Below are 14,847 nucleotides of genomic sequence, written 5' to 3'. Positions count from 1 at the left end.
TTCTCTCGACGTGGTGCTGCGACGCTTGCGTACTCTATCGCGTGGCAGTTACAACTATCAATATGGACGGTTGACTCCGGCGTGAACGAACGAAACGCCGTGAACTTTATATGTATGTATGTACCTATCAGTATCTATATTCGTGTATGTATATCATTTAATAAGTATCTTTTACAAACTGTGTGCGTTTTAATGCTTTTTTATGTTTGTATGTAATATCGACATGTTAAGGCAAGATTATTTTCTTAGGACTATTTCCTGTGCGTAGCTTTAAACTCCTGTTTCTGCTCTGCCACGCCAGCAGTAAGGGGCAAACACCTCGTCAAGCTGCAGTTTTGCAGCTTTTAAGGGCGAATGCACTTCTTAAGCGAGCCTGAATCGCCCGCCGCCGTCGTCCGCATAGCAACAGCTGCGGGTGCGCGCGCTCCTCGTCTTCCCTAGCAACGGGGGTAGATGGGCGCGCGCTACTCTCCTCCTCCTCTCTCCGCTCAGTGACTGCGGGTGTTGGGCGCCTCCTCTCCACTTCGGGCGGGAGAGCTCTCGCTCGCGTAGCGGGCGCTCCGCATTCCGACGCGTGAGGGCGCTCGTGTAGCCCTCGCCGTAACAGCGGGCGCTACTCTCCTCCTCCTCTCTCCGCTCAGTGACTGCGGGTGTTGGGCGCCTCCTCTCCACTCCAAGATCACGATATCCACCGTAATCGCGCAATCAACAACCGTGCATTCGCACTTACACACTCTCCCCCTCGGGGAAGTGCGAGGGAATTTTTTTGTGTTTGTCCTCGCATTTCTATGTACGAAATGCTCAATAAAGTTGAAGTTGAAATTGAACTCCGCGAACGTTTGGTCTTAAATTTGCTACTGTGCGTGTGCTATGCGCCTGCTCCTGCGTCTGTCAGTTTCTGTGTGCTTATCTGCTTTTGTTAGTGTTTGTATGATTGTTTGTGTCTTTACTTCCTTGGCCCATTTCCCTCGCTCTCATGTTCAAATGGATTCCTCCTCCTCCTGACACATTCAGAGTGTGGACAAGGATTCATTTTTCTCCATCATTCGGTAATGGTAGCGACTACAGTGACTGGGGATTACCTGATGAAACTTAGGAGTTGAGTTTTATCCTAACAGCCTGCGAACATGTGGCTGTCCTTTTCTCTCCCGTGGAAACTCGTGCATTTGCAGAAGAAGGGAATTCTGTAACCTTATAACTTCACTGTGAGGTAAGTAACTGTTACAAGTAAATTAAAACCCTGAGTAATGACAGAGTAAGTTAAGCCGAAAATTTTCACATTGTTGTTGGAAAATTTTGATAAACAAACAGTTACTGCGTGTCTCTCAACATACACTTCCCATATGGATGTCCATGTGTGCACGGCCGACTGTAATTCTGTAACGATTACAACTTCAGAGCCGGAAAACCAGTTATGACAGGTAAATGAAACTGAGTGTAGTGATGTAGTCGTCTTACCGGCCATTTTAATTTAATTATTTTTGTTAACGTTTTGATTAAACGAAAGGGACAGCCGTTTTCTTCTGAGAATTCGCGGTACAGTTGGCTTTGTCGCAAGGCGTTTCTCCCGCCCCAGATTGTTGATGGACACAAAAAATGCACGAAACTCCAGCTATAAGCAGTTTCGCTGCAGAAATATGCATTACAGTAATCATATCAGCGAATCATATCTGATGGGTGCACTCCTTAGTTTTATGCATGCTTGACTGTCGTCACACAAACATCGAAATGGAGCACGTACAGCGTACGACCAACGCCATGTACGATGCGCAAAGCACCATTATACATTTACGGCTGTATTACAACGATGCTGATTAGACAGTTTTAGTTGCCCGTGCCTACAGAGTTCATGTACGCAAATGTGCGAAGTATACGTAGACCAACCACATGCAGTTTGAAACGCTTATAGAAACACGTACGCCACGCACGCCGCGCGTAAGGTGCCTGGATGCCTAGCACCATCTATGAACAGACACAGACACTGGTGTAGCACTCGTGATCTCACGAGACCGTTTACGAGGACGCGGGTTCCATTCCCAGCCGCGGCTGGCGTTTTTCTGATGGAGGCGAAAAGCGAAAACGCCCATGTGCACGAGATTTCGGCGCACATTAAAGATCTCCAGGTGGTCAAAATTAATCCGGAGCCCTCTACTACGGCAGCGTTGCATCGGCGCGTTAAACCATACAATCAAACAAACAATCCGGAGAACGTTGCTATGAAGGTGACAAATGCTGCTTCGTCTGGCTTAGCAGCTGCAAAATCGCCCTTCCATTTTGTACAGGGTGGTGCGACGATGACTGGAACACTAAAAAATTTTCCTGAGCGAACTGCCGCTCTTTTCGCGCTGAAACTTCACACAAAGGTCACATTTTGTGGTCTATTTTGTTTGTAACCGGATACAATGACGGTACTTACCTCTTTATACTGAAAATAAATAAAAACGATTTTCACCTATGGGAAAATGGCGGCTGATTTGGACGTGCGAGCCAGCGCAAGTTGATCTTAGAATGACGGCGCACCTGGGGTATTCAGAGAGAAACGCGCGTTTGGGATTCACAGTATAGGAAGGAGCGAAATGGTGCAGCAGACGATCAGCAAATGCGAAAGCCGGTTTTCTGATGCTAGGTGCATTTTCTGATCGTCTGCTGCACCATTTGGCTCCTTCATACCATGAATCCCAAACGTGCGTTTCACTCTGAATACCCGAGGTGGCGCCGTTGTTCCCTGATCAACTTGCGCTGGCTCGCACGTCCAAATCAGCCGCCATTTTCCCAAATGCGAAAATCATTTTTTATTTACTTTCAGAATAAAGAGGTAAGTACCGTCGTTGTTCCCGGTTTCAAACAAAATAGACCGCAAAATACGACCTTCGTGTGACGTTTGAGCACGAACAGAGCGGCGGCTCGCTCAGGAAAACTTTTCAGTGTTCCAATTATCGTCGCATGCCACCCTCTCTGCACAACCGATTTGTTCATTGAAATTTTATGTCAGGCTAACAATGAGCAACTTGAAGGTGAAATAAACAGCTTTCAACAGAATTTAGCACATAGAGATTAGTGACGAAGCTGTTATCACTGCGAAGCGCGAGGGGAGGGCGTCGCCATGTTGGTCAACTCTACGTAAGAAAGCAACGTAAGGACCGGAACGTAAACATTCGAATCTCACGTACGCCCGTAAACCTCACACAGACCATTTGCGTTCTGAGCATGCGCACTGGTCACGTGTGAAAGCTCTACTTGCCTGAAGCTTCTACGAACGCAAAACTAAAACTTCTACTCAAAGCGTTACGTGTGATGCACCAGCATAGTGCCGCGCTAAGCCAACTACTGGCTTAAATGGCGCACCTTCTGTTATCTCACCGTTTTACAGATCGATATTTTTTGTCACTCAAGTAAGTCACGCTTGACCAGCTTTTACAAAAAAGATTAAAGCCATTGCACTGAATGTGAATGCTGTCGGAACTGCAGAGCAGTGATTCACCATAATGGGCTGTACCGCGGTTATCCGCTCACTGCTACCAAAGTATGCAATTCAAATTTCCCGCCTTCGCCTTGCCCGTGCGCCCCCTGCCTGAAACTGCGCCAGCGGGAGTTCTTTTCGTGCTTGCTTTAATTTCGTATGGTGGAGCTTTTTGCGTCAATTCGAACGCGTCATTTTTTTCTAGCGCAGCTGGAGCCTTTCTGCGGCATTTCGAACGCGCCCTTTTCTTCTTCTGCGTGGAGCCTTCCTGCGTTATTTCGAACGCGCCATTTTATTCTTGCGCCGCCGTTTTTTTTTTTCTTTTTCGCTTAGTATCACAAAAAACAACCCAACGAGCGTTCCAAACGAAATGAACGCGAACGCTGGCGGTTAATTACGCATATTTTGCCTCAAGTGTACCTATAGTTTTCTTTCGCTAAACAACGGGGAGATGTATGACAAGCGGCAGTGGTTCCCCTGTTTAGAACGCTTATGACCATATAAACCGCTTGGCTTTCGAAACCTCTGTGGTACGCCGCGACGACAGCGCTACAACGGAACGCCCTGTTGCTCTACTTGGGGCCAGCGAGCGAGCTACGACGACAAGGCGAGCTCCTAAAGGGCTCTGCACTTAAAATACATCCCCGGTACATGACAATGGGAAGTTTGCATCACCAGTGCGAGTTGCGCTCTCCGATCCAGTCATTTCTAATGCGGAATGGCGTTCATTATGCTGAACTAGCCGCCTTGTGCAAACATGCACAATGACGACACGCCTGCTAATTTGGCTGCATGCACTGCTCGATGCCACCTGCAACCCGCAGAGAAGCTGCGCATCACAACAACCTACACAACTGCTTTACACCGGTGCGTGCACGGCCTGTGGACAACACGTGAGATAACATTCTCTTTAAAGAACGGGTACAGCCGGGTGACCTCCAAAGTGGCCCAGCGTGCTGTATCTAAAACCATTTAACAGGAGGTATTGCCACCGACGATGATCAGACGACGGAAGTACGTAGCATGAGCGTTGCCTGAAGTTGGCAAAAAAACCTTATCTTGGATTTATGACGCGTAAGCCCTGCGATAATTGCGGGGAATCAAAACAGGCGCAGTAAAGTTGGAGTGAAGCTGTTCTTCCCTTTCTGCACCTGTTCGCGAAAAAGCTATGTTTAACAGAGGTGCCCTTGTGCACGGTGCCTTACGCGTGCGGGAGTTTATGTTCACAACAAATTTCCGGAGCACTTTCAAGAATAGTTTATCAGCAGTTATTTTTGTTGCTTTTTTTTTGCAAAACACGTGCACCCAAAACACGTGCACCCGGCCTTCCCGAAAAAGACTTTTTTTCTTGAGGTTGCCATCTGTTTTAAGGTTGCTTAAGATACGGGCCGCACATATTTCGTCAACCGTGTTCATGTCACTCTGCGCGACATTTTGTTGTTGCTCGTTTTATAGAAATGGAGTTTGTGCAATATGTTTTGTCACAATTTTTCTCCCCCGGGAGCCGTCCTTCCACCACCACTTCCACGACTTAGAATGTGCACATAAAGTCAGCCTTTACCAAAAGAGAACCGTCCAAATGAAAAATATGCATCGTCTTAAGGTTGAAATCAAACTTTTCTCTCAAACTAAAAAAAAAAAACATTATGAATACAGATGCTGGTTTTCAGGCGCCGGAACTTAACTCGGGCTAGGGAAGAACACCGTAGGGAAGGGCTCCGGATAAATCTAGACAACTGGAAGATATTTAGCCTTCATCAAAATCTCGCCACACCACCTTATGATGTTGTTTTTCACCTCTACAAAAAAAAAATATTGGACTTCAAAGACGAAGCTTGTGGAACGCGAAGATTTCTCGTGATTAGATTCTTTGATTGGCTAATCCCACACTGCGAGTATGTGCTAGTCTGTAGGTACGCACCACTCTTTTATACTACCCACACCAACTCTCGTGTGTGCAGTTTGTATAACTAACGTTTGGGTTTTGGGTGTACGGCGCGAATCTGTTCCTGCTGCTTGTCGTTCAGTGAGCAGTTTTTAAAAACGATAGTCTTTCTTGGACTACTCAAACACAAAAATTTTGGTCTGTCTGTCTGTCTGTCTGTCTGTCTGTCTGTCTGTCTGTCTGTCTGTCTGTCTGTCTGTCTGTCTGTCTGTCTGTCTGTCTGTCTGTCTCTGACTTGATTCAGCCGCCCGGCCAAAGTGAAACGAAGTTTGCGCAATAGTCTTACTCACAGCCAAATCTAAACCTGTTCATATTTGTCAACATTGTCGAACAAGAACAATACATTACTCCAATGTAAGACAAAAAATTAATACATAAGGGCTATTTACGGTGTTCCTTTATAAAAAACTTCATACATGCTTGATTCTTGCGAAATGAAATACTACATCTACTGCAAAAAAAAATTCACACTGTCGCCTGCTGTCTCCCGCGCCTCTATAGCTTCTGGCGGAATTTTAAGAATCCAAGCGGTAACAGTTACGAAAGGCCCCACTAGATAGGTTCCACGTTCTGCTTGGAACGCACGTGGACTAGGGCAACGCGGTTCTATAAACGTTAAAGTATCACGCCTCGATTCACGTGCGTCTTCGCCGTACGGCAGCGCTGGCATCGAGGCACCGGGCCTGGAGCTGTGGAACGTGGTAAATTTAAATTGACTTGAGCAAACCTTTAGCGTGTTTACATTGGGAGGAGCGCGATGCAAGAGGAAGAACATGAGAGGTGAGCGGGAAAGCGAGGGAAGGCATTTACTTCGCAAACGTCGACAAAGACTATCACCTTTTGTCAACATTTGCGAAGAAAGGAGCAGATACGCGTCCAATACTTTGAGTGGGTGCCGGTTTGAGGTTGTAAACCTCAAGGTGTGTCGTTAGGCCAGACGTCCTATACCTCAAAATGGAAAGTTAGGCCTTACGTCCTGTGGCTAACAAACAGCCTTACGGCACGCAGAGCAACGCTATTCTCACCCTACATTAGCCTGTGAGTAACGGCTGTCGATGTCCACTTCAAAACATGACGTTAGACCTATTTACACCACGCTGTCACACGCCTACATCACCTCCTCCCTCTGCGGCACATCAACCTTTCGCGGAGGGGGCGTAATGGAGCTGTCGCCATGGTTCCCAGGGGAGCGTTTTAATCTTGTTATTCTTCACCCACAATCATCATCATGGTCACAGAAAGTTGGCTTTCCTGCAGGGTGTATCGCGTTACAGAAGCAGTCAGTGAGAACACTGAAGCCTCACTTTAAAAAGAGGCCTTGGACGGTATCCAACCCGTCTCTATGTGCCGAGCCACACAACGGCCTAGCCACTCAGCCACCGCGGTGGGTGTTTCTAACGTAGCCGGCGCAATCAAGGTTTGAGAAGCAAACCTTGATGTTAATGTTTGAAAATGTGAGCATTTGAGAAATTCGCGACTATTTACCCAATCTCATGTATCTACTCTTAGTTTCGCGGCAGCCATGCGGCCTTCTACTAGGCCTCACATTTCTTTGAAAACTCGCTGTCTGAAACTATGCGCCTGTTCGGTTTGTGCTCATTTACGCTGTCATGAACGGTTAGGTAAACTGAAATGCCTCGATTTTATTCTCTCCTGAGGAGTTTTGTTGCTTTGACACAGGCTGAGGTAATTGGATGTTCGAATATTATGCAAACTGAAGGAAGCATTCGCCCATCAGAACTCCTCGGATTGCTGCTTGTCGGCACAATGCAGTCGTCCATTTTGCGTGGTAACTCTTGTAATCCTTGATTCGTTGATATGCGCTATCGCCTTTAATGTGTCTTGAACGCTAATGCAAGTGTTGAGGGCCCCGGCAAAGGATTCTGTGCAGCACGCGGCATGCTTTTCTGCCCCTTAACTGTTGCATCTCACACCCCCAACGGAGTTTCGTGAAATTTTGATGTCACTGCCTAGTAGCCACATAAAAACTACAGTATATAACAAAAGTACAGTCATTCTTCTAATATGACTGTACTGTGAGCTTTACACTCACTGCCTTAGCCCGATCAGTGTCAAGTTTTTGGCGGGGAAAATGTATAGCCTGAGCAGAGCTCGTCTTTTCACCCGAATCGATGTGGAGGAGTTGGAAGGGGCGATATAAACAGCTGTCCCGTGTCATTAGTGCCGTGCTGCCGGGATGTGGCGGCTAGTTATTTTAGAATAGCGGACAGGTATTGCGCTGAAACAGCGTATTGCGCAAATAAGGCTGCCGTAGAAAGCACACGCAGCATTATTAACGTCTATTGCTCGTGGACCTGTTCCGTCTGATCGCCGTCCTCGTCGACGCTGAGCTACACTTTCTTATAGCTTCTAGCCCCGGCCCATTGTGCATCTGGTTTATTTCAGTGCAAAAACAGAACCTTGATTATCGCTTGCGATTTCCGGCAAATGACAGTGCTGGTCTTTCTCCACCGTCGTCGGTTTCTGCGGATGCGGAGCAGTGCCGGCTCCGCCGTATCCTGTCTCGTGGAGTATGCACGTGGCTTGTCGGGAGCACTTCCGGCACATGCCAGTGCTGTCCTTGCGACACCTTGTTTTGTGCTCATGTCTGCGAGTTTGAAGCCTTCTAAAGGATTTTTTGGGAAACAGGCTGCGTTAGAAATAGCGTCGCAGCGTGGTTGCAATGCTAGCCAGCCGTTCACAGCAGGATTCGGAAAGTGCCCACAGAACTCGAATTGCATCGCTGCTTATCTAATCCGAGTATGAGGCTATCAAAATATATGTGGTCAACAGTGGTAGTTGACAGACAGACAGACAGACAGACAGACAGACAGACAGACAGACAGACAGACAGACAGACAGACAGACAGACAGACAGACAGACAGACAGACAGACAGACAGACAGACAGACAGACAGACAGACAGACAGAATGACAGGCGGACGGACGGGCCGACGGACGGATGGACGGGCAGATGGAGGTTAACAGTCTGTCGGGCTTTATGCGGTAAAAGACTAAAATTTCATCCCTAGCCAGGCGAGTCTATTGGGGGGCTGATGTCAAAGAGCCACAGGCGTGGGTTTGTCTGTGTATACGAAGGAATTTACCGCCCAACCGGAAGATGAAATAAAGTCATGAGAGTCGGTTTGGCTGCGCAGCCACGGAATATATATCGAGCTAAAACAGCGTACATTCCTGCTCTCAAAGTTTTTTCGAATGTAACACCGCAGGTGCGCAACACCTCGCAAGGCTTCTGAGTACACACACAGAATTGCGATACGCGCACAGAGCACTGGTTGTCGACCCTACAAGTGTTTGACCTGTAATTATGTAATCAATTTATTATTGCCCGCTTCCTTGCTGTTTTACTTGCTTGCTTGCATGAGTGGTTGAATAACTAATTAATTTATTTATTTAATGATTGATTGATTGATTGATTGATTGATTGATTGATTGATTGATTGATTGATTGATTGATTGATTGATTGATTGATTGATTGAGTGAGTGAGTGAGTGAGTGAGTGAGTAAGTGAGTGAGTGAGTGAGTGAGTGAGTGAGTGAGTGAGTGAGTGAGTGATCCATTGATTGATTGGAATTTTTCTGGCATAAATGATTTAATGGATTAGAGTGCTCCTAAAGAGTCTTCTAGCACACATCTGCGGGTGTGGGACCTGTAGGCGAGCTTGATTCTGGACACAACAATACGGGTGCACAATTTACGACGTATAGCGCGTAAGGCCGGGTTCACACTGTTGCCGCAACTGTCGTAATAACTATAAAGACGTCATTTCACGTCTCATCCAACTGAACAGCGTGACACGCCCTTTTTAGATGCAAAGTATCTCTTAGTCGACCCTCCGTCGTACGGCGTCCGCACCTTTCCCCCTACACTATAAAAAAAAGAACTAGTTAGCGGCGCCCGGTTTCGATCCCACGACTCTCGGGCAGCAACAGGATGTACATGGCGCTCTTCTCACTGTGCTACGAAACCGGGACAGGATCAAGTGCTACGAACGCACCTTATGTCCTTGACTCATTCAAACCACGTCAAGAAGCTACTGATACAACGAAGGCACGCGAACCTGAACGTCAACGGAAACGACGAGCTTTCTCTACATTTCTCTACATTTCTCTGACTCTGCATGGGGGTTCACACTACGTTTCCATTCGTGCTCCGATAAATGAAACAACATAACGGCAACACAATGAAACCTACGCAGAACCCCTATGATGCTTCGCATCCTCCTCATTGTTCCCCACGGGAAGATGGTGTAATTTTTTCTACGTCCATAGATCACGGTAAGCTATTGCGTCGGTAGTCTGAACATAGCCTAAGTGGATGCGGTGACAACAGCGCATGGAATTCTCCAGCTTATGCACCATGCAGAAGATGCTTTGGCACATGCACGTTGGGTCGATATCTGTTCGAGGTGTACATCCGGGAACTGCAGCTGTGCGAAACAAGCACTGAAACCAGGTTAGCGGTAAGCCGGTCTGCTGATTAGGCAAAGAAAGTGGGGTGTGTGGTATGCGTTATTTCTAAGTTTCAAGTGAGTTGCCGAGTTCAGCTTCCCGTGACGCATCCCTGACGCACCCTTCAGCTGTGTGCCATTGCGACCAGAGTTTTTTAGCGCGTGTACGTGTACAAACGCCACCTCAGAACTTGTGTTGCTATCGTACCGTTCGAGCTCTCTTTTCGGCCGTTATTAATCATCCGTATTGGCGCGACGTCGGCAATGGAAAAATAAATGCGCAACAGAACTGACAATTTGGCGAGTTGGTACTGATACATGTTCACTTACAGCGCGCACATATGAGGGACAAGGCAAAGAGCGCTGACGGGACGAGTACTGTCCCGTTCAGCGCTCGTCCTGTCGCCTTCTTTGCCTTGTCCTTCGCCTGTGCATGCTGTTAGTGAGCATGAATGCGCAACAGCTGAACAAGTTTCTCGCAGAATTTTGAACCTCTCAAATCTTCACAAAGTCATAAGGTGGCTGTTTTGACTTGTGCAAAAACCTTAAGTTATTTCATTACCATGCCAGACATTGCGCCGCCGCGTACTATGATAACTGTAATTCTGGTGGAGAGAGGGCCGCGCAATACGTAATCTCTCTAACACAGGGGGTGAGAGGAAATCAAATAGAGAGGTGCTATATTTATACGCCTACCCTATGGAGACCAACTAAGATAGTGCATAATGAAAAACTCTGGTCGCCACATCGTCCGCTGATCGACACAAAGTCTTGACGATATGCACAAGATATGCACAAGCTTTATTTTAAATGGACGCTACAAAACTTTCGACAAACGCTTTCACTCTTTCCTTCGCTTCCGGAAGCACTGCGAAAGCTACATTTATCGCCAGCACGGAGCGGCACCGCGTAATTTGCTCGTCGCACCAGACACGCCTTCCGTTTCCGCTTTGGTTTTGTGGCTTCATTTTTAAAGTTGCTATAGAACAGCGTTCATTGCTGCAACTGAAGGAAAACCGGCCAACAGCCGCTAGATGGCCTCAGTGACGTATTTCGGGCCGTCGAAGAACGTGAACACCAGGAACGAGAGAAAAATCTTTTGAGCGATTTCCGCGTTATCTGATGAGCATAGAGCTGTGACTACGTTTTTCAAGCATTTAAGATTTCAAAAGAAGTTGAAAAAGCGTGCCAGGGTCGCCTTAACGCCGAAGCGTCATGCCCCATAGCCAGCGTTGTTCACATCGGATGGCTTGAAAAATTTACGTGGGGTGCTCCGGCAAACTGCGCAGGGATGGGAGTTGAGCCCGGGGGCGCGCAGTGACCGGCCAGCGACTTATGCAGTATTCTACGCTGATGGCACATGAAACGCTGCTTTCAAGCTACTTTAAATATGAATGAAATCAGGCCAAGACGAGAAACAAAACACAAAACGAACGCGCCAAACCTCATGGCTTCATGCGTGCTAGGGGAAGCCACAGTGCTTTCGCATTTTAAAGCCCTGTAAGCAGAGTTAAGTGCGCCGAGGAATTTATAAAGCGAAAGCTTACTTAGTGGCACCAATGCGTCCTGTCAAAAAACTAATGCATTTCGCCGTACACCGGTTGGTCGAATGAAAAGCTCTGATAAGATCTTTGCACACACGGCGCGTGCGCGGAACCTTCCTCATATTGTGTCGAAACGGTTACTTGAAAATCGCGAAAAATGAACGGTTCCAGATAAGACAATACACGCATTAGTCTTGTAGCAGGAGTACATGGCAAACGTTCATCTCACAAACCACGGATTAGTTTGCATTTGGACCTCGCTCGTGGATGCGTTTACTTTGTGCGCGAAAAATCGTCGCGTGGTTTCGTTGTTCGTTTGCAATTTGGATCTTAAGGTTTGGCGATCGATTGGACGCACTTTCAGCGAACGTGGGACGCACTTTATCTTTCGCGCTTCTCTCTATTGTCTTTTGGAAGGTATGGTAAATTTTTATTGATTTGATCAAGGGTTAACGGTGAGCATTTTTTTATATCCATGTTCGCCTCCACCCTCCCCGCCTGTCATCCGGCCCAACTCCGCTGCATTATCCTTTAGCACTGACCCTTGGCAACAATACTACCTCTTTCCCACCCGGCGGCCTACAGCCTTCAAGATGCGCGCAATTGCGACGTTTCAAAAACAGCACATTCTTCTATACCTCCATCTTTTTAACAATAGGACAAACAATAGATGCAGGGCCACAAAGAATACATAAGATTAGCGTGAACCAACTAACCCATAGCAAGTTTTTTATTCATAGCCCCGTCCTTCACCGCAGATTCTCGGCACTATAGCCGTACAAGTGCCCTACCTGCGAAGTAACGGGATGTGCGTGTCGCATTGTATGGGAATGCCGCCAACTTTTCTCATCTATGTTTCATCTAGACTCTAATAAACGTTTTCCACCCCCCCCCCCCTCTACCCACTACCACCTTGTGATATCATAAGGCGCCGTGTCTGCAAGTCTATATATATTTGCACTACCCCCTTTGTTTTTAGTTTTTGAGTGATTCTAAAATTTAGGAAAACATACAGAACGATATTTTTACATAAAATGGGAATTCTAGGGCCGTGATCGTTAACGTTACGGTTGATGGCATGCATTATAAGACATGGCCTTGTTTGAAGATCACGAAGTCCACTGAACTTTTCGAGAAAGAATCGTGTCTTGCTATCTCTCTGTATAGGGGTTCCTGATAAATAACCCTAAGTGCAGTCTTTCACAGGAACGATTGTCTCTTAAACTACTAAAGTTAAGTTAAGCTAATTTTCCAAATGTCCGTAGTCCGAGCTAATCCTATATTTCCAACTTCACATGAACAAATCGCCTGTTTTCAAAGCTTCACGCGCAACATATTTAGCTCAGTAAGTTTCGGTAGGAGGAGGTTGCCTTTCTATTTCATCCAGGCATTTTTTTTCCATGAAGCATATTCGCACATACCGTGAGCTGGAAGAACTATGGCAACGTAATGACAATACCCGTTGCCACTGACGGTACAAGAAAGCACATTTTCCCAAGAATCGGTCGTAGTTTTTCTAGTTAAATATTCGCGCTGACCCGACCATGGGCTTTTAATGCGCAAGCATTCTCGGGCCAATTCCACCTAAGTCTGTCCGCATGTCCATCCACCCGTCCCTAACGCGTGACGCGAAGCCTTTCATAGGCACACACGAGGCGTATACCAGCCACTCGAATGGGCGGTGCACACTCCGCACTATCCCACAGCACGTGCGGTACGGTGATGGCGATGCAGATCTTTACGCAAAAGAAATAAATACCTCATCACACAAAACTCGAGCAAAGAGAATGAAAAGAAAGGCAATAAAAGTCAGAAAAAAATTAAGTACTTCAATTCGGGTCCGATTAAACCCACGACCTACGGAACGAAAAACCAGCCCGCATACCACACAGAACAGTCGACCCTCGGCTTGGACTAATTGAAGGTAGGCCTAGTAAATTGATTCTGGCCTTCGACTTGGACAGGTATGTCAGAGACATGTACGCGGAGGCCTGCAGGAGTAATTTGAGCATGCTAATTAGAGAGGTACCTAAGCATGTTTTCCCTACTAGCGCGCGTGTAGAGCTCACGGTGGCGATTGACGAAGCCTGTCGGTCATGACAACAGATAAGACGAAAATTACGCACAGGAAAAGCGATCATCACGATGATAATGAGCGGACACAATAGCACATCTCGACACTTCTGTATGTCTGAGCTGCCTCAACTGCGATAGGCCCTGAAGCATCTACTTCAGCGGAAGCCGTGAAACGTGATCACCCGCTGAAGTGTATGTAGGCCTCCGAAGAAGATGCAAGAGAACAATGCCACACGGCGAGCAGAGGAAGGCACTCGGTGCAGCTGAAACCACCACTAGCCGGCCATAACGCAACCGTTATAACGCCAAGATTACACGCAAAACATATAACCCTCTCACGACGCAGCCATTGCCGCAACATCCAAAGACATAATCATTAATAACGGCGAACCCACGACTGGGCATAAAGAATTACTTAGTTTGACATAAGATGAAATGCTTTCTCATTTACAAACGTAAGCAGCCCCCATCATTTCTGCGAATTTTATCTTATCTGCTTTTTTCCTCGGCAGTAAATCGTAGTCGTGAATATGCAACCGGGAGGAACAATTACAAGTTAGCGAAATTTTCCCAATGGCCTCAGAGGAAAATAACTTGAAAAGAATAAAAATATATCCCTTACCGCCGCATGCATACCCCCATACCAGGATTTCAGCCATTCGGGAAGCGGTACCCACTGCCTGTGTGATAACGAATTTAAGTCCAGTTCCCAACAGAAACACCTTCAAACTATTTATTCTAAGTTTCTCACGTCCGTTCGGGGTTTATCTTAAACGGACTGTTTCAACAAATTATTGTTCTGCGCTGACAACTACTTTGCTTTCCGGCGCCTGCTGTGTCGGTAGAGCGACTTGCTTAGACATTCGGGGGCGCGGAACTCGTGGGTTGGGAGATAATTTCCTTGGGCGAGAAAATAACTTCTGCTAACATGCTGAGTCGTCTAAGGCTCCACTGAAGCTTGAAGAGCCTCCCTTACCTGTGGCGAGTCGGTGTATCAACTGCAGTGCCTCTCAGGCGTTAGCAGGAGTGTGCACAGCACGTTTATCCGCTCCAAATTATACCTGCGGTGCAGCTTGAAAGGCGCGACTGCAGCAGCGCCGGCTGTTGCTCACTGTAAAAAAAATACCTAAATAAAATAAAGCGAAGCGCGCACCACAAAAAGAAGGGAAATTGCGGCCTAAACGAACGAGAGAAAGAAAGAGCTTTAGAATGAGGGTCGGAAATGCACGTGGTATGATTTACGTCCTTGGGCCATGGCTGAGTCGCTACGGAAGCTCATACCAGAAAAACATCCGTCAGCGTAGTGACGCTCTTGGGTCGAAATCCGGATCGCACCACTCACAGTGCTCC

At 47.0% G+C, this 14,847-nt stretch overlaps 1 protein-coding gene across 1 annotated transcript in view; it reads right to left on the bottom strand.

Moving 5' to 3' along the window:
* LOC144169885 (ornithine decarboxylase-like) overlaps positions 1-14,570 on the bottom strand; it is a 48,374-nt gene extending 33,804 nt beyond the window's left edge. Inside the window, exon 1 of the mRNA XM_077699296.1 lies at positions 14,474-14,570. The gene's annotated coding sequence lies outside the window, so the exon portion shown is untranslated. The remainder of the gene's footprint in view (positions 1-14,473) is intronic.
* Between the last annotated feature and the right edge of the window lie 277 nt (positions 14,571-14,847).

The sequence above is a fragment of the Haemaphysalis longicornis genome, unplaced genomic scaffold (assembly GCF_048455015.1).
Source record: "Haemaphysalis longicornis isolate Haplotype H1 unplaced genomic scaffold, Haemaphysalis longicornis Haplotype H1 scaffold_2, whole genome shotgun sequence".
Lineage (NCBI taxonomy): Eukaryota > Metazoa > Arthropoda > Arachnida > Ixodida > Ixodidae > Haemaphysalis > Haemaphysalis longicornis.
Note: the sequence above shows the minus strand (reverse complement) of the source record. Positions and strands in the feature narration are given on the sequence as shown.